Below are 19,343 nucleotides of genomic sequence, written 5' to 3' on the forward strand. Positions count from 1 at the left end.
GGAAATTTGAGTTAATAATTTTATGGTCAGTGAAAAAACATCTGACCACCTCAGAAAATTTCACAAGATTGTATGCAACTTTTTGTTCCATGATGAGGAAGTTTGACGACGCGACATGATTATGATTTCATTATGTTTTTTGCACTGTCATTGTGAAACCTGAGCCAAAAGCGAGCAGTGTACAAAGGATGTGAACTCTTCTGCTGACAAATATTTCTAATGTTCTCCCCATAAACATGAACACTTGTTAGGTCAATCATGTGTGATCATTTTAGATGGGGATGGAAGATTGCAGAAGTCCCCTTTGTCAACACAGAAAGATGGGTCATGTTGACATTAACCTAAAAGAAAAAGACCATAGTGGCAAGTTGTTGGGTCCCAAGTCAACTTCTGGAACTTTGGAGCCCATCACTGTGTCAGAGCCTTGACCCACAGAGAGATACCCAAATGTGACATGTTGACCCTGAGCTGGATACGTGTTTTCCCTCAGTTGTCATTTAGAGCACTGTATTGCCTTAAAACACAATAAAATGGGTAGATCCTCTTCACATTGACAGTTTTTGGAGACATTTATTTAATACATATAGGTAGTTTAAGAAAAGATACATTAATAAAATTAAAAAATACTAATTCAAATTAGATAAGGTTTCAAGATGATTCATTTAGGACAAATAAAAAAAAAATAATATGAATATGAAATGTTGTTTTAGTTCTTTTTGAACACCAACTCACTTAGCTGTTTTTATATCTCTTTATCTCTAACTTGCTGCTGCTGGGATAAGAGGAAAGCCTTGTGCAATGACTGGTTCTATCTGCACCCGTATGGTTAATTCTGCATAGCACTGTTGTTTATGTTATGTACTGGGACAATGCCCTGAACTGCTTGGGTGTGATTGAGAATTCTTCACAGTCTATCTGTACTCTGGTTTCTTCTTTCATTCCGGATTCTCCTTTTACCTACACATTCATATTAAAGGAAGTCACTTTCTCTTGTGCTTTGCTTGTGAAAGTTACTTGTTGACTGAAGCTAGCACTCCTTTATTTCTATTGTATATTTTGGTACTCTGATCTTTGGATTGGTTCTTGACATCTCTCCTGGTATTTGCATTGTTACTTCGCTATTTCCTGTTACCGACTTTGGCCAAGACTGACTTTGTTTTGACTGTGTGTTTGTCTTAGTGTATCTATGTTAGTTTGTGTGGCTCCAGCTGTTCCCTGACTCCTACTGTTTTGCAGTTTATTATTTTGACTCTGTCTGTCCCCAATAGGTAGGGAACATCCTCGTGGTTGTGGACCTGTTGTTTAGGATGGGTATGCAAGTAGGCAGGGACAGAGGGTGTGGACATGATTAGGGCTTCACTCAATCCCTGCCCAACGTGACACCTTGATTTAACATTTAGGTACAGTAAGGATCCTCTGAAGGATGGAGACATGCTTAAATATTGCAGGTACACAGCCCAGAAGTCCCACCTCCACTTTCTGTGTTCTATCCTTGTCTGTCTGTTACTAGAGACAGACAGAGCCTAACAACAGGCAGTCAACAGCACAATGCAGAGGAGAAGGACATCTAGTGGCCAAGACGTTAGAGCTTTATTTTTTGGTGGGTAAAGAATAAATGTTCCTAATTTTGAAAAAAAATATTACCAAAATGTGCATATGTTTTTGTGACAATATTTTGTGGTGTTATGTTGCTTTTTGTCCCAGGAGGATAGCTGGTACACTAGTAATTATATCTGTAATAAACCATTCACAATTTTCACGCCGTCTTAGAAACAGTATTGAATATTATTTTTTTTGTAATACTGGGCAAGTTGTTTACATCGTAAATTACATCATTTGCATTGTTCTAAGAATGAATTGATGCCCACACTATTATTGTCACAAACAGTTTAAATAAATCCCAACCATTGCTCTTCTGTGTCCTGAGCAATTCTATGCAGAGACCAGCTTTGTACTTTATCCATTCTATTCCTCTAGTGTAATTTATCACCGAGCATTTATATGGATCATTCCAGAGTGATTTGTGGGGTATTACAAATGCCTTGAGGTCTCTACAGATAATAAATTTTGCTACCAGGAGAATATAAAGAGCAAAATAATTATTTTATTCTTTTCAGAAAGTGTGTGTGAGTGTTTTTTTTTTCTTTTTTTTTCTTGGGGGTCCTGGGGGTCTGATCCCTACGGACAACACAATGATCTACTGATGGATAACCAGCAATGTTTTGTTCCATAGAATGGAATGTTTTACTCCATAGAATGGAATGTTTTATTCCATTTTCTTTTCCATTTTAAACTGCACTATACCATTTTGGATGCATTTTTGGTGCAGTTATTTAGTGTCATGTTGTACTGCCTTTTTATGTATTACTTTAATTTCTCTCATTTATGCCTATAGACTTAAATGCAACATCCCACTACAATTTTTTGGCAAATTAAAAATGCACTAAAAAAAACATGAAAAACACCTAGAAACATGCCATTTTTTCATTTTATACATAGCCTTGACGAAGTTCTATACGTTTTTTTTTTTTTTTTTTGCATTCATCTGAACTGTGTTTTACCTTTTTGTGGTGATGAGGTGTAAATATTTTATGAAATATCTAAAAATAAATGCCAAGGTCTGTGCAGTCAAACCAGTTTCAGAAAATACAAACTGAAAAAAAAGAAAGATGCAGTAGCTGCTTTGTTTAAAAAAACAGTGCCACACCATGTCTTCAGGATATGTATGGTATTACAACACGTTACATTTACTTAGATTGAACTGAGTTGGAACGCCACACACAATAGGAGAGTAAGATTGTGCTGTTTCTGGGTTAAAGTATGGGGAATACTCCTCCTTGTATAGGTATTATTGATAATATTGGTCTCAGTATACAGGATTTTATCAGTAACAGTTTGATGGTAATATGAATGGAGATAATATTGCTCCTTGTATACTGGTGTTATTGATAATATTAGTCTCAGTATACAAGATTTGGTCAGTAACAGTATGATAGTAATATGTATGGTGATAATATTCCTCCTTGTGTACTGGAATTATTGGTAACATTGGTCTGAGTATACAGGATTTTGTCAGTAACAATATGGTATTAATATGTTTGATGATAATATTCCTCCTTGTATACTGGTATTATTGGTAATTTTGGTCTCAGTATACAGGATTTGGTCAGTAACAGTACGACAGTAATGTGAATGATGATAATATTCCTCCTTGTAAACTGGTATTATTGGTAATATTGGTTTCAGTATACAGGATTTGGTCAGTAACAGTACGACAGTAATGTGAATGATGATAATATTCCTCCTTGTAAACTGGTATTATTGGTAATATTGGTTTCAGTATACAGGATTTGGTAAGTAACTGAATGTTGGTAATAAGTATAGTGATAATATTTCCTCCAGCACCGTATACCAGGGTTATTTACTGGGACATGTGCTTATCATGGGAAATTGTCTTAGCTATATTAATATTTCTATGTTTATTCCCCCCCCCATTATGTACCCTATAATACTCAACTATAATTGACAGTTGACCCCTCCCCTCCACCTTCACATAGCCACACCCATGACCGAAATAGGCTGCTTCATCTAAAATGCCCGGGCCTATTTTGGGTCCCATTCTGGCTCTGGATGAAAGCATATCTCTAAATGCTATTACATAACAGCTCAGGCAAGATAATATTATTTATAAAAATACAAAATAAATTAAAATCAGAAAATAGAAACTTAATAAGAAATAAAAGAAGGCAATACAAATAATCTAAGTGATAAATTCCCTTTTAACCTCTTCAGGATCCAGGGCATACGCCCTGCATCCTGAGTCCTTAAGGACCTGGGGCATACAGGTACGCCAGTGTGAATCTTGGTCCACGTCGCTAGCCGGTCAGGGAACTAATCGGGATGCCTGCTGAAGTCATTCAGCAGGCATCCCGGCACATCGCCGAAGGGGGTCCTGAGACCCCCCCCCCCATGTCGGCAATTGCCGGAAATTGCCAGTCAATTCAGACTGGCAGTTTTTGCCAATTCCAGGTCATATTGGTCTCCGTTGACCCGGAAAATAAGGGGGGAACAGAGCTGTCCAAGACACACCCGATCCCCCTGAAGGGATAGGAGTGAGGTTGGAGGGGTGCCACCCCTCCTATCCCTGCCATTGGTCGGTCAGAAGCAACTGACCAATAGCAGATCGGGGGCGGGGAGGGGGGGTTAAAGTTTGGTTCCCCTGCTCTGCCCATCCACGGTAATCTGGGCAGAGCGAGGGAACTGTGCTGGGACCGGCGCCGGAGGTCTTTTACCAGCGGCGATCCTCCTCTGTGCGTCGGCGGCTGTTGGTCTTCTGTGTGCGGCGGCTGCGGCAGCGATTCTGCTACTGCCAGGTGAGTTGTCTCCTAGCAACATCTGGAGGACTACAGTTTTCAGTGGTCTCTAAGCTGTAGCCCTTCAGATGTTGCAAAACTACAGTTTGGAAATCACTGTTCAGTGGTTTCCAAACGGTGGTCCTTTAGATCTTGCAAAACTACAACTCCCAGCATGCCCACACAGCAGTTTGCTGTCTGGGCATGCTGGGATTTGTAGTTTTGCAACATCTGGAGGGCCATAGTTTGGAGATCACTGTGCGGTGGTCTCTAAACAGTGGCCGTCTAAATCTTGCAAAACTACAACTACCAGCATGCACAAACAGAAAATGTCTGTCTCGGAATGCTGGGAGTTATAGTTGCGTGCCTCCAGCTGTTACATAACTACACATCCCAGCATGCCTTTTGGTGATCAGTACATGCTGGGAATTGTAGTTTTGCAACAGCTGGAGGCACACTGGTTGGAAAATACTGAGTTAGGTAACAGAACCTAACTCAGGGTTTTCCATCCAGTGTGCCTCCAGCTGTTGCAAAAGTACAACTCCCAGCATGCACGCTCTGTCAGTGCATGGTGAAAGTTGTAGTTATGCAACAGCTGGAGGTTTGCCCTATCATGTGAATGTACAGAGTACATTCACACTGGCGGGAGTTTACAGTGAGTTTCCCGCTTCAAGTTTGAGCTGCAGCTAATTTTTCTCCGCTGCTCAAACTCCTATTGGGAAACTCACCATAAACCCCCGCCAGTGCGAATATACCCTAAAAACACTACACTACACAAAATAAAGGGTATAACACTACATATACACACACGTACACTACCCCCCCCCCCCCCCCAATAAAAATGAAAAACTTCTTGTACGGCACTGTTTCCAAAACGGAGCCTCCAGCTGTTGCAAAACAACAACTCCCAGCATTTCTGGACAGCGACTGACTGTCCAGGCATGCTGGGAGTTTAGCAACAGCTGGAGGCACCCCATTGGGGAATCACTGGAGTAGAATATTTTTGGTACCAGATGCAATTGTAACGCTTGCCTTCGAGTCCACCCCTATGCAAATCCCTAATTTAGGCCTGAAAAGCGCATGACACTTTTTCACTTGGGAGCTCTGTCCTATTTCAAGGCAACAGTTTAGGGCCACATGTGGGGTATTTCTGTACTCGGGAGCAATTGCGCTACAAATTTTGGTGTTTTTTTTCCTTGTTACCCCTTATGAAAAGGTAAAGTTGAGGTCTACACCAACCTGTTACTGTAAAAATATAATTTTTTTACACTAACATCCTGGTGTTGCCCCATACTTTTCATTTTCACAAGAGGTAAAAGGAAAAAAAGACCCCCAAAATTTGTAACACAATTTCTCCTGAGTACAGAAATACCCATTACGTGGACGTAGAATTCTCTGCCAGCACACAACAAGGCTCAGGAGTGAGAGCGCACTATGTACATTTGAGGCCTAAATTGTTGATTTTCACAGGGATGGCTGATTTTACAGCAGTTCTGACATAAACGCAAAAAAATAACGTGTGACCCCCAATTTGGAAACTACACCCATCACAGAACATAACAAGGGGTATAGTGAGCCTTAACACCCCACAGGTGTCTGACAAATGTTCACTAAAGTTGGATGGGAAAATGAAAAAAAAAAATGTTTTCACTAAATTCTTCATTTTCACAAGGGGTAATAGGAAAAAAGCCCCCCAAAATTTGTAACCCCATTTCCTCTGAGTAAGAACATACTGTGGATGTAAAGTGCTCTGCGGGCGAACTACAATGCTCAGAAGAGAAGGAGCCCCATTGGGCTTTTGGAGAGAAAATGTGTCTGGAATTGTAGGTCACGTGTGTCTTCAAAGCCCCCATGGTGCCAGAACAATGGAACCCCCCAACATGTGACCCCATTTTGGAAATTACACCCCTCACAGTGCAGTGAGCATTTACAACCCACAGGTGTCTGACAGATATTTGGAACAGTGGTCTGTGAAAATGAAAAAGGTAATTTCTCATTTGCACAGTCCACTGAACCCCTTATTAAATTATGTCATGGGTGCAGTTTCCAAAATGTGGGCGCATGTTGAGGGGGTCCACTTTTCTGGCACCACGGAGGCTTTGTAAATGCACATGGCTCCCAACTTCCATTCCAAACAAATTCTCTCTCCAAAAGCTCATTGGCGCTCCTTCTCTTCTGAGCATTGTAGTGTGCCCTCAGTGCACTTTACATCAACACATGGGGTATATCCATACGCAGAAGAGATGGGGTTAAAATTTTGGGGGGGGGGCGCATGTTCTACTATTATCCCTTGTAAAAATGTAAAATTTGGGGGAAAAAACAGCATTTTAGTGAAATTTTTTTTCATTTACACATCCAACTTTAAGTGGGCACAGTCAGATACAAAAACTTTTGATATGTTGTACAGCATGCAAAACCAATAGGTTTTGCAATTGCTTTCAGTAGAAATTTTCAGTATTTCATACTGAAAAAGGCAATCAAACAACTGCTCCCCTGCCTGCTTGGACACATACTAGTCCTGCCGTGTTCATGCATCATGGACCCACTTCCTTGATTGACAGCTGTGAGCGCAGGGCTCACAGCTAGAGAAAAAATCCTCCCACTGTCAGCTTGTGTCCCGCTACTGTCAGTGAGGACAAGCTGGGAGTTATAGTTTTGCTAATGCTAGGGGAGATGTGAGCAGACAGCATACTGAGGGAGGGGGCGGAGAGCTGCACACTGAGGCCATTCCCCCTCCCTTTGAGAGGAATTCAGACTAGTGATCTAAATTAAAAGTGTAATAAAAAATAAATAAAGGTGCTAGACACATAAAAATTTGATGTACATGGTCAGGATTAGGTACTGAATTATATATTTAAAAAATGTTTTTTTGTTGGATCTAACGGTACACTTTAACGAAAAGTTGTCACAACCTGTGGGGTGTGGGGTGCTGTACCCCTTGTTACGTTCCTTGCGGGGTGTAGTTTCCAAAATAGTATGCCATGTGTTTTTTGTTTTGCTGTTCAGGCACCAGAGGGGCTTCCTAAATGTGACATGCCCGCCAAAAACCATGTCAGCAAAATTCACTCTCCAAAATCCCATTGTCACTCCTTTCCTTCTGAGCCCTCTACTGTGCCCACAGAACACTTTACATCCACATATGAGGTACTTCCTTACTCAAGAGAAATTGGGTTGCAAATGTGGGGGGCATTTCTCTCCTTTTACCCATTGTAAAAAGTCCAAAAATGGCTCTACAAGAACATGCGGGTGTAAATAATGAAGATTTAGAATTTTCTCCTTCAATTTGCTGCTATTCCTATGAAACACCTAAAAGGTAACAAACTTTCTGAATGTCATTTTGAATACTTTGAGGGGTGCAGTTTCTAAAATGGGGTCATCCACTTCAAACTTAACTGGTTCCTGATAAATTCAGATTTTGAATTTTTCGTGAAAATTTTGAAAATTGCTGCTATTCTTTGAAGCCCTCTAATGTCGTAAAAAAGTAAAAACATGTCAACTTTATGATGCCAACATAAAGTAGACATATTATATTTGTGAATCAATATATAATTTATTTGGAATTTCCATTTTCCTTACAAGCAGAGAGTTTCAAAGTTCAAAAAATGCTAAATGTTAAAAATTTTGAGATTCTTCACCAAGAAAGGATGCAAGTAACGACGAAAATTTACCACTATGTTAAAGTAGAATATGTCACAAAAAAACTGTCTCAGAAACAGAATGAAAGGTAAAAGCATTCCAGAGTTATTAATATATAAAGTGAAAGTGGTCAGATTTGCAAAAAAGTGCTGCATCCTTAAGGTGAAAATAAGCTGCGTCCTTAAGAGGTTAATAAATGGGGGTTCACATAGGGAAATCAGAAAGTGAGTGGAATAATAGTATTATAAGTTATGAAACAGTGTTTACAGCAGTGGTCTTAAACTGTGGCCCTCAACATATCGCAAAACTTCAACTCCGAACATGCTGGGAGTTGAAGTTTTGCAACATCTAAGGGGCCACAGTTTACATTTAAGCCTTCAAAACTGTAAAAATTTCAATTACATCAAATTATTGGAAGGGCTGATACATGAATTATTCGCCTTTACCTTTAAAAATTTCTAATTTCCCCACATTTTCTTCTTTTCCTAGATAACAAATTTTGCTCAAAATATCAGTTTTTAGACAGTTCAGTCACCTACTACATACTGAAGTCGACATAAAATATCCACTTGGGCTTTTCTATTGCAGCAATAAATAATATAATAAACCTGTGAGAGATTTTACGGCCTATCCAGAGAACTGCTTAATAGCTCAATTAGTTCTGCGACAAACCGAGCTGAAATCAGAAAATAAGTGTATAGCTACTGGTAAATCAATAGGAAAGCAAAGGAAGCAATGGTAACAAATGTGAATTCAGAATGACAGCAGAGAAACATCACCAAGTGGATAGACCTGCCATTGACATTGGCTGCAAAGCTGCTTTCTGACAGCTACTCAATACTACATACTGTAAGACCCTATCTATGGCATGGGACAGATATGATATATCAAATAGTGTCTATGTATCAGTCAAACACTGGTGTGTGTTTTTGAGAGATACAATATGCAGGTAAATCTGGACCAGGGTCACACTATGTAATGATCACACATTCAGTCCAAGATTTCTAAGTTTCTTATACCTACAGTATAAGATATCACATACTTCAGAACCTCTTATAGGGGACAATAAATGTGGTTAAGGTGCACAACACAATTTGGACATACGGCAGCCGGATCCAGCAGGAGAATTTAAAAACGGCTGTTGCCGTACCCCCGTCTGACCTGTGCCTCACCCTATTCATTTCAAGGAGCCATCAGATAGTGACTCCGATCGGCTTATTTTTGGACCGTATATATATATATATATATATATATATATATATATATATATATATATATATTGTAAAGGTTCTTCCCAGTTGATCGCTCAGGACACGTTTCCTCTCAATAAACTTGCAACAACAGTTCTTTATGCAAGTCTGGCTCCTCGCCAGCTTTATTAGATAGGTTGCAGGAAAAATAAACATAAAACAGGAACAAAGAAAACCCTACACCGTCTGGTCACTAACTAAACAGATCAGCATGCCCTGACTAACAACTGGTGAGCTTCTCTCAGCCAGTTAAACTTATGCCTCCAGCAACCTTATACTCACTGTTCACACCACACTTTGAGGCCACTCACAGCTCAGACTATGGTGGCTCTCTTCTTTTTAAAGACACTTCCCTTTTCTGATACACCCTTTCCTTGCCACAGTGTCACTATATATATCACCTATATCTTTGTGCTGGCAGTGTGCTGCTGCATTCTTCTGTTGCTGTATATCTAGCCTAGTAGCGTGCACCTGTAGGCCAGGTCCATATAATAGTTTGGTATCAACTAAAGTGCTGGCTGACTTATTCTTTGTCTGCATTGCACATACGGGGGAGTGGCTACCTCCATGTTGGCCTTGCACTCCACCCACCTCTATCAGGTGTGTATATAAGGTGTCTTGGATGTTCCAGACCCTGCCATGCTTACTGAACTGCTCACACAGAGGCATATTCACAGTGTAGGGTCCGTCCCAAGGAGGCCACCTTATCGCGGTGGGACGGTCCACGCTAATTGACCGCCGGCGGAGACAAATTTGCGAGCTAAGTGCCTCACTATTTCATAGTTTCACATTTGCATCTATTACACCATAGCTGTATAGCTCTCCATGTTTTAACTGCATATTTATGTTGCACCTATATCTTTGTGCTGGCAGTGTGCTGCTGCATCCTTCTGTTGCTGTATATCTAGCCTAGTAGCGTGCACCTGTAGGCCAGGTCCATATAATAGTTTGGTATCAACTAAAGTGCTGGCTGACTTATTCTTTATATATATATATATATATATATATATATATATATATATATATATTATTGTCTGTGTAGCAGTCAAAGTGTGTTTTTGAGAGATACAATGTGCAGGCAAATCTGCCCAAGGGTCCCACTATGTAATGATTATACATTCAGAATCAGTCCAAGGTTTCTAAGTTTCTTACACCTACAGTATAAACTATAGCTTGTACCACTAATGGGGTGACTTCAATACATTTGGTTAGGGTGCATTCACACCCCAATTTGGGCATACGGCAGGATAATTTAAAAACTGTCTGCTGCCATATCCCCCCTTAACCTGTGCCTCACCCTATTTATTTCAATGAGCCGGACAGAATCAGATAATGATTGTGGTCGGCCCATTTTTGGACCGTATGTGTTTTTGTTTCCGCGCTAGAACCCCGGTTTTCAGTTTGGCAAAAAATAAAAAATAAATATTCAGTCCAAAAACTGGACCAATCAGAAACACTATCTGACCCTGTCTGGCTCATTGAAATGAATGGGGTACGATGTGGCTCTGGCAGGGAAACGGCAGGAGCAGGTTTTTAAATTCTTCCACTGCATCTGGCTGCCGCATGCCCAAATTGTGGTGTGAATGCACCCCTACTTATGGCGAAACTGTTTAAGTATTGTATTTTGTATTTGTATTTTGTCAGTATTTTGGCTTTGTATTTTGGTCAGTATTTTTGGCCATGACCAGGCGTAGTCCAAGACACAGAAAAAAAATTACAAATCTTTCCCGGTCCCGGCTGTTGATTTCTCTATGTCGGTTCTACTCCTAGTTTTGCCTTAAAATATTGATCAAATGCTAAATATGAACCCAGCCTTGCCCCTTGGCACCATCTGCCATGTACTCATATGGAAAGTGCAAGAGAGCATATAGAGCAGGTGCAGAAGCTTTATTACAGGCAACACTGTGCCACTGAAGCCAGGATTGGCTACAACGCTAATCCCTTTGGTTTAAGAGGCCACCATCAATAACAACCACAGCATCAAAGCTGTTATACAAAGGTAGGGGGCTCATTCTATCTCCTAAATGGCCCTTAACAATGTAAATAAGAGTTGGCCATAGGTTGGTGGAAGCCTAAACCCTAATAAAGACCCCCAGAAAATGCCATCTCAGTACTTCTATTAGGCGCTACAAGAGACAGGGCTTAATATGATAATACCAGGCACAATAAACTGCAATTACAGAGCAGACTTAAAAGTTACAATATACATTACAGCTGACACTCTGCTACAGCAACCAGGATCGGTTATAACTCAAATTACTTAAATTACACTGTCAATGGTAACCTCCGCATAGAGAGAAGGGGCTCTTTCATTGAGCTGAATTTCCCCTAAAATGTGATTGAGGGTTGTTATGTTAGCTTGGGCCCTAATGAAGGTCCCTAGGACTGATATCTGAGAAAAACATTTTAAATGATCTGGTTGGAAATTACATCAGTTTTAAAAATTCATGTTTAGGAAGGATCTGCGCTGCCAGACACAGGGCTATGTTGTTAGATTACCAAAACACTGTGGCTATCTTTTTGTGAACTGGTATTTCCTATTTCAGTTTTCTTTTTTTCCTACAAATCCCATAATTCCATTTTCCTCCCTCACACACATCAGCCACCCCACCCATTGAAACAAAAGTGAGCTGCATCTATTCAAAAGACCTGTGGTTTTCAATCAGGGTGCCTACAGCTGTTGCATTAGTTACAGTTTGATCTCTCTCCCACCAAGCGATCGCTCCACCCATTGAAGCAGACAGGCTCCCTGTCATCAGCTGACTAGTGAGTCAGGTCTCGGCCACATTGCAACGTGGGAAAAATCTGAAACAACAGTCAATTTGTATGCTGATAAAAATAAATATTGGGGTGAAAATCACAGAAGATTTGTGAGAAAACCGTCACACACAGGTACAGACACTATATTATGAACTACACTAACTTTACTGCACCTGTAGAATAGTCAAATAAAAAAAAAATCCTGCAATACCCCTTTAAGATATTTATTACTTATATTTATATAAGTAATTTAACCCTTTAAGGACTCAGCGTTTCAGTTTTTGGCATTTTTGTTTTTTCCTCCTTACTTTTTAAAAATCATAACCCTTTCAATTTTCCACCTATAAATGCATATGATGGCTTATTTTTTGTGCCACCAATTCTTCTTTATAATGACATCAGTCATTTTACCCAAAAATCTACGTCAAAACCGAAAAAAAAATTCATTGTGCGACAAAATTGCAAAAAAAATACAAAAACAACAACTTTTGGGGGATTCCGTTTCTAAGCAGTGCATTTTTCGATAAAAATGACACCTTCTCTTTATTCTGTAGGTTCATATATAAAATGATATCCAACTTATATAGGTTTGATTTTGTCTTACATCTGGAAAAAATCCTAACTACATGCAGAAAATTAATACGTTTAAAAATGACCCCTTCTGCCCCTATAACTTTTTTTTTTCTGCACATGGGGATGTATGATGGCAAATATTTTGTGCTGTGATCTGAAGTTTTCATCGGTACAATTTTTGTTTTGAATGGACTTTTTGATATGCTATTTTGGACTTTGGAATTTTTATACGTGTACCCCATTGACTGTGCGGTTTAATTACCAATATATTTTGTATAGTTTGGACATTTACGGTACACATACGGCGATACCACATATGTTTTCGTGACCCCGCGCTATATTGCGGGAGTCAGCGCAGGACATTGTTAAGGGGTTAAAAACCTGTATAACTTTCTAGTACCAATTTATTTTATATTTGTGTTTTTTGTTTTCGGAATACCCCTTTAAGCCCTTAGGGACCAGGCCAATTTTATTTTTGCATATTCGTTTTTTCCTCCTTGCTTTCTAAAAATCATAGCTCTTTTATATTTCCGTCCACGGACCCATATGAGGGCTTGTTTTTTACGTCACCAATTTTAGTTTGTAATGACATCACTTATTTTACCATAAAATGTACGGCACAACCAAAAAAATATTATTTCTGTGGGAAAATGTAAAAGAAAACCGCAATTTAGCAAATTTTGGAAGGTTTTGTTTTCACGCGGTACACTTTATGGTGAAAATGACATGTTTTCTTTTTTCTATGGGTCAATATGAGTGAAATGATACACATGTTATATGCCTTTAATAATTGAATCACTTTAACAAAATCTCAAACTATTTTAACAAAATTAGTATGTGTTACGCCGAGCGCTCCGGGTTCCCGCTCCTCCCCGGAGCGCTCGCTTCACCTCCTCCGCTGCAGCGCCCCGGTCACGTCCTCTGACCCGGGGCGCTGCGATCCTGCTGCTAGCCGGGATGCGATTCGCGATGCGGGTAGCGCCCGCTCGCGATGCGCACCCCGGCTCTCCTACCTGACTCGCTCCCCGTCTGTTCTGTCCCGGCGCGCGCGGCCCCGCTCCCTAGGGCGCGCGCGCGCCGGGTCTCTGCGATTTAAAGGGCCACTGCGCCGCTGATTGGCGCAGTGGTTCCAATTAGTGTTATCACCTGTGCACTCCCTATATTACCTCACTTCCCTTGCACTCCCTTGCCGGATCTTGTTGCCTTAGTGCCAGTGAAAGCGTTCCTTGTGTGTCCCTTGCCAGTGTTTCCAGACCTTCTGCCGTTGCCCCTGACTACGATCCTTGCTGCCTGCCCCGACCTTCTGCTACGTCCGACCTTGCTTCTGCCTACTCCCTTGTACCGCGCCTATCTTCAGCAGCCAGAGAGGTGAGCCGTTGCTAGTGGATACGACCTGGTCACTACCGCCGCAGCAAGACCATCCCGCTTTGCGGCGGGCTCTGGTGAAAACCAGTAGTGGCTTAGAACCGGTCCACTAGCACGGTCCACGCCAATCCCTCTCTGGCACAGAGGGTCCACTACCTGCCAGCCGGCATCGTGACAGTAGATCCGGCCATGGATCCCGCTGAAGTTCCTCTGCCAGTTGTCGCTGACCTCACCACGGTGGTCGCCCAGCAGTCACAACAGATTGCGCAACAAGGCCAACAGCTGTCTCAACTGACCGTTATGCTACAACAGTTGCTACCACAGCTTCAGCAGTCATCTCCTCCGCCAGCTCCTGCACCTCCTCCGCAGCGAGTGGCCGCTCCTGGGATACGCTTATCCTTGCCGGATAAGTTTGATGGGGACTCTAAGTTTTGCCGTGGCTTCCTTTCCCAATGTTCCCTGCATCTGGAGATGATGTCGGACCTGTTTCCCACTGAAAGGTCTAAGGTGGCTTTCGTAGTCAGTCTTCTGTCCGGAAAAGCCCTGTCATGGGCCACACCGCTCTGGGACCGCAATGACCCCGTCACTGCCTCAGTACACTCCTTCTTCTCGGAAATCCGAAGTGTCTTTGAGGAACCTGCCCGAGCCTCTTCTGCTGAGACTGCCCTGTTGAACCTGGTCCAGGGTAATTCTTCCGTTGGCGAGTATGCCGTACAATTCCGTACACTTGCTTCAGAATTGTCCTGGAATAATGAGGCCCTCTGCGCGACCTTCAAAAAAGGCCTATCCAGCAACATTAAAGATGTTCTGGCCGCACGAGAAATTCCTGCTAATCTACATGAACTTATTCACCTAGCCACTCGCATTGACATGCGTTTTTCTGAAAGGCGTCAGGAACTCCGCCAAGATATGGACTCTGTTCGCACGAGGCGTTTCGTCTCCTCGGCTCCTCTCTCCCCTGGTCCCCTGCAATCTGTTCCTGTGCCTCCCGCCGTGGAGGCTATGCAGGTCGACCGATCTCGCCTGACACCTCAAGAGAGGACACGACGCCGTATGGAGAACCTCTGCCTGTACTGTGCTAGTACCGAACACTTCCTGAGGGATTGTCCTATCCGTCCTCCCCGCCTGGAAAGACGTACGCTGACTCCGCACAAAGGTGAGACAGTCCTTGATGTCTACTCTGCTTCCCCACGTCTTACTGTGCCTGTGCGGATGTCTGCTTCTGCCTTCTCCTTCTCTACAGTGGCCTTCTTGGACTCTGGTTCTGCAGGAAATTTTATTTTGGCCTCTCTCGTCAACAGGTTCAACATCCCAGTGACCAGTCTCGCCAGACCCCTCTACATCAATTGTGTAAATAATGAAAGATTGGACTGTACCATACGTTTCCGCACGGAGCCCCTTCTTATGAGCATCGGATCTCATCATGAGAGGATTGAACTTTTGGTCCTCCCCAATTGCACCTCGGAGATTCTCCTTGGACTTCCCTGGCTTCAACTTCATTCCCCAACCCTGGATTGGTCCACTGGGGAGATCAAGAGTTGGGGGTCCTCTTGTTCCAAGAACTGTCTAAAACCGGTTCCCAGTAACCCTTGCCGTAACTCTGTGGTTCCTCCTGTAACCGGTCTCCCCAAGGCCTATATGGACTTCGCGGATGTTTTCTGCAAAAAACAAGCTGAGACTCTACCTCCTCACAGGCCTTATGATTGCCCTATCGACCTCCTCCCGGGTACTACTCCACCCCGGGGCAGAATTTATCCTCTCTCTGCTCCAGAGACTCTTGCCATGTCCGAATACGTCCAGGAGAATCTAAAAAGGGGCTTTATCCGTAAATCCTCCTCTCCTGCCGGAGCCGGATTTTTCTTTGTCTCCAAAAAAGATGGCTCCCTACGTCCTTGCATTGACTACCGCGGTCTTAATAAAATCACGGTTAAGAACCGCTACCCCTTACCCCTCATCTCTGAACTCTTTGATCGCCTCCAAGGTGCCCACATCTTCACTAAATTGGACTTAAGAGGCGCCTATAACCTCATCCGCATCAGAGAGGGGGACGAGTGGAAAACGGCATTTAACACCAGAGATGGACACTTTGAGTATCTGGTCATGCCCTTTGGACTGTGCAATGCCCCTGCCGTCTTCCAAGACTTTGTCAATGAAATTTTTCGTGATCTATTATACTCCTGTGTTGTGGTATATCTGGACGATATCCTAATTTTTTCTGCCAATCTAGAGGAACACCGCCGGCATGTCCGTATGGTTCTTCAGAGACTTCGTGACAACCAACTCTATGCCAAAATTGAGAAATGTCTGTTTGAATGCCAATCTCTTCCTTTTCTAGGATATTTGGTCTCTGGCCAGGGACTACAGATGGATCCAGACAAACTCTCTGCCGTCTTAAATTGGCCACGCCCCTCCGGACTCCGTGCTATCCAACGCTTTTTGGGGTTCGCCAATTATTACAGGCAATTTATTCCACATTTTTCTACCATTGTGGCTCCTATCGTGGCTTTAACCAAGAAAAATGCTGATCCCAAGTCCTGGCCTCCTCAAGCAGAAGACTCCTTTAAACAACTCAAGTCCGCCTTTTCTTCGGCTCCCGTGCTCTCCAGACCTGACCCTTCCAAACCCTTCCTATTGGAGGTTGATGCCTCCTCAGTAGGAGCTGGAGCTGTTCTTCTACAAAAAAATCCTTCCGGGCATGCTGTCACTTGTGGTTTTTTCTCTAGGACCTTCTCTCCAGCGGAGAGGAACTACTCCATCGGGGATCGAGAGCTTCTAGCCATTAAATTAGCACTTGAGGAATGGAGGCATCTGCTGGAGGGATCAAGATTTCCTGTTATTATCTACACCGACCACAAGAACCTCTCCTATCTCCAGTCGGCCCAACGGCTGAATCCTCGCCAGGCCCGGTGGTCTCTGTTCTTTGCCCGATTTAATTTTGAGATTCACTTTCGTCCTGCCGATAAGAACATTAGAGCCGATGCTCTCTCTCGTTCCTCGGATGCCTCAGAAGTTGATCTCCCTCCGCAACACATCATTCCACCTGACTGCCTGATCTCCACTTCTCCTGCCTCCATCAGACAGACTCCTCCAGGAAAGACCTTTGTTTCTCCACGCCAACGCCTCGGAATCCTCAAATGGGGTCACTCCTCCCATCTCGCAGGTCATGCGGGCATCAAGAAATCTGTGCAACTCATCTCCCGCTTCTATTGGTGGCCGACTCTGGAGACGGATGTTGGGGACTTTGTGCGAGCCTGCACTATCTGTGCCCGGGATAAGACTCCTCGCCAGAAGCCCGCTGGTTTTCTTCATCCTCTGCCTGTCCCCGAACAGCCTTGGTCTCTGATTGGTATGGATTTTATTACTGATTTACCCCCTTCCCGTGGCAACACCGTTATTTGGGTGGTCGTTGATCGATTCTCCAAAATGGCACATTTCATTCCTCTTCCTGGTCTTCCTTCTGCGCCTCAGTTGGCTAAACAATTTTTTGTACACATTTTTCGCCTTCACGGGTTGCCTACGCAGATTGTCTCGGATAGAGGGGTCCAATTCGTGTCTAAATTCTGGAGAGCTCTCTGTAAACAACTCAAGATTAAATTAAATTTTTCCTCTGCATATCATCCCCAGTCCAATGGACAAGTAGAAAGAATTAACCAGATCCTGGGTGATTATTTGCGACATTTTGTTTCCTCCCGCCAGGATGACTGGGCAGATCTCCTTCCATGGGCCGAATTCTCGTATAACTTCAGGGTCTCTGAATCTTCCTCCAAATCCCCATTTTTCGTGGTGTACGGCCGTCACCCTCTTCCCCCCCTCCCTACCCCCTTGCCCTCTGGTCTGCCCGCTGTGGATGAAATTTCTCGTGACCTTTCCATTATATGGAGAGAGACCCAAAATTCTCTCTTACAGGCTTCTTCACGCATGAAGAGGTTCGCGGATAAGAAAAGAAGAGCTCCCCCCGTTTTTTCCCCTGGAGACAAGGTATGGCTCTCCGCTAAATATGTCCGCTTCCGTGTCCCTAGCTACAAGTTGGGACCACGCTATCTTGGTCCTTTCAAAATTCTGTGTCAAATTAATCCTGTCTCTTATAAACTTCTTCTTCCTCCTTCTCTTCGTATCCCTAATGCCTTTCACGTCTCTCTTCTCAAACCACTCATCCTCAACCGTTTTTCTCCCAAATCTGTTCCTCCCACTCCTGTTTCCGGCTCCTCGGACGTCTTCTCGGTCAAGGAGATTTTGGCTACCAAAAAGGTCAGAGGAAAAAATTTTTTTTTGGTAGACTGGGAGGGTTGTGGTCCTGAAGAGAGATCCTGGGAACCTGAGGACAACATCCTTGACAAAAGTCTGCTCCTCAGGTTCTCAGGCTCCAAGAAGAGGGGGAGACCCAAGGGGGGGGGTACTGTTACGCCGAGCGCTCCGGGTTCCCGCTCCTCCCCGGAGCGCTCGCTTCACCTCCTCCGCTGCAGCGCCCCGGTCACGTCCTCTGACCCGGGGCGCTGCGATCCTGCTGCTAGCCGGGATGCGATTCGCGATGCGGGTAGCGCCCGCTCGCGATGCGCACCCCGGCTCTCCTACCTGACTCGCTCCCCGTCTGTTCTGTCCCGGCGCGCGCGGCCCCGCTCCCTAGGGCGCGCGCGCGCCGGGTCTCTGCGATTTAAAGGGCCACTGCGCCGCTGATTGGCGCAGTGGTTCCAATTAGTGTTATCACCTGTGCACTCCCTATATTACCTCACTTCCCTTGCACTCCCTTGCCGGATCTTGTTGCCTTAGTGCCAGTGAAAGCGTTCCTTGTGTGTCCCTTGCCAGTGTTTCCAGACCTTCTGCCGTTGCCCCTGACTACGATCCTTGCTGCCTGCCCCGACCTTCTGCTACGTCCGACCTTGCTTCTGCCTACTCCCTTGTACCGCGCCTATCTTCAGCAGCCAGAGAGGTGAGCCGTTGCTAGTGGATACGACCTGGTCACTACCGCCGCAGCAAGACCATCCCGCTTTGCGGCGGGCTCTGGTGAAAACCAGTAGTGGCTTAGAACCGGTCCACTAGCACGGTCCACGCCAATCCCTCTCTGGCACAGAGGGTCCACTACCTGCCAGCCGGCATCGTGACAGTATGTTTGAAATTGCCCAATTTTGACCACCTGTAACGTTTTCCTTTATCCGTGTACGGGGCAGTATGAGGGCTCATTTTTTGCGTTGTGATCTGTAGTTTTAATTGGTACTACTTTTGCTTATATTTAACTTTTTATAAATTTTTCATAATTCTTTTTATAATTTTTTTCATAAAATGTGAAAAAAAATCAGCAATTTTGAACTTTTTTTACAGGATAATTAACAATATATTTTCATAGTTCCGACTTTTTCGCACGCGGTGAAATTAAATATGTTTGTTTATTACTTTTTTTTACGCTTTTTGG

General features: G+C 43.5%; 1 protein-coding gene and 1 long non-coding RNA gene across 7 annotated transcripts in view; one reads left to right on the forward strand and one right to left on the reverse strand.

The window, feature by feature from the left end:
- The window catches only part of LOC130274363 (uncharacterized), a 48,800-nt gene extending 40,283 nt beyond the window's left edge, over positions 1–8,517 (forward strand). Inside the window, exon 4 of the long non-coding RNA XR_008844339.1 lies at positions 8,478–8,517. This is a non-coding gene — a long non-coding RNA (uncharacterized LOC130274363). The remainder of the gene's footprint in view (positions 1–8,477) is intronic.
- The window catches only part of CSMD3 (CUB and Sushi multiple domains 3), a 1,342,864-nt gene that overhangs the window by 379,498 nt on the left and 944,023 nt on the right, over positions 1–19,343 (reverse strand). The gene's annotated exons all lie outside the window — the stretch shown is intronic.

Source organism: Hyla sarda, chromosome 5 (assembly GCF_029499605.1).
Source record: "Hyla sarda isolate aHylSar1 chromosome 5, aHylSar1.hap1, whole genome shotgun sequence".
Taxonomy (NCBI): domain Eukaryota; kingdom Metazoa; phylum Chordata; class Amphibia; order Anura; family Hylidae; genus Hyla; species Hyla sarda.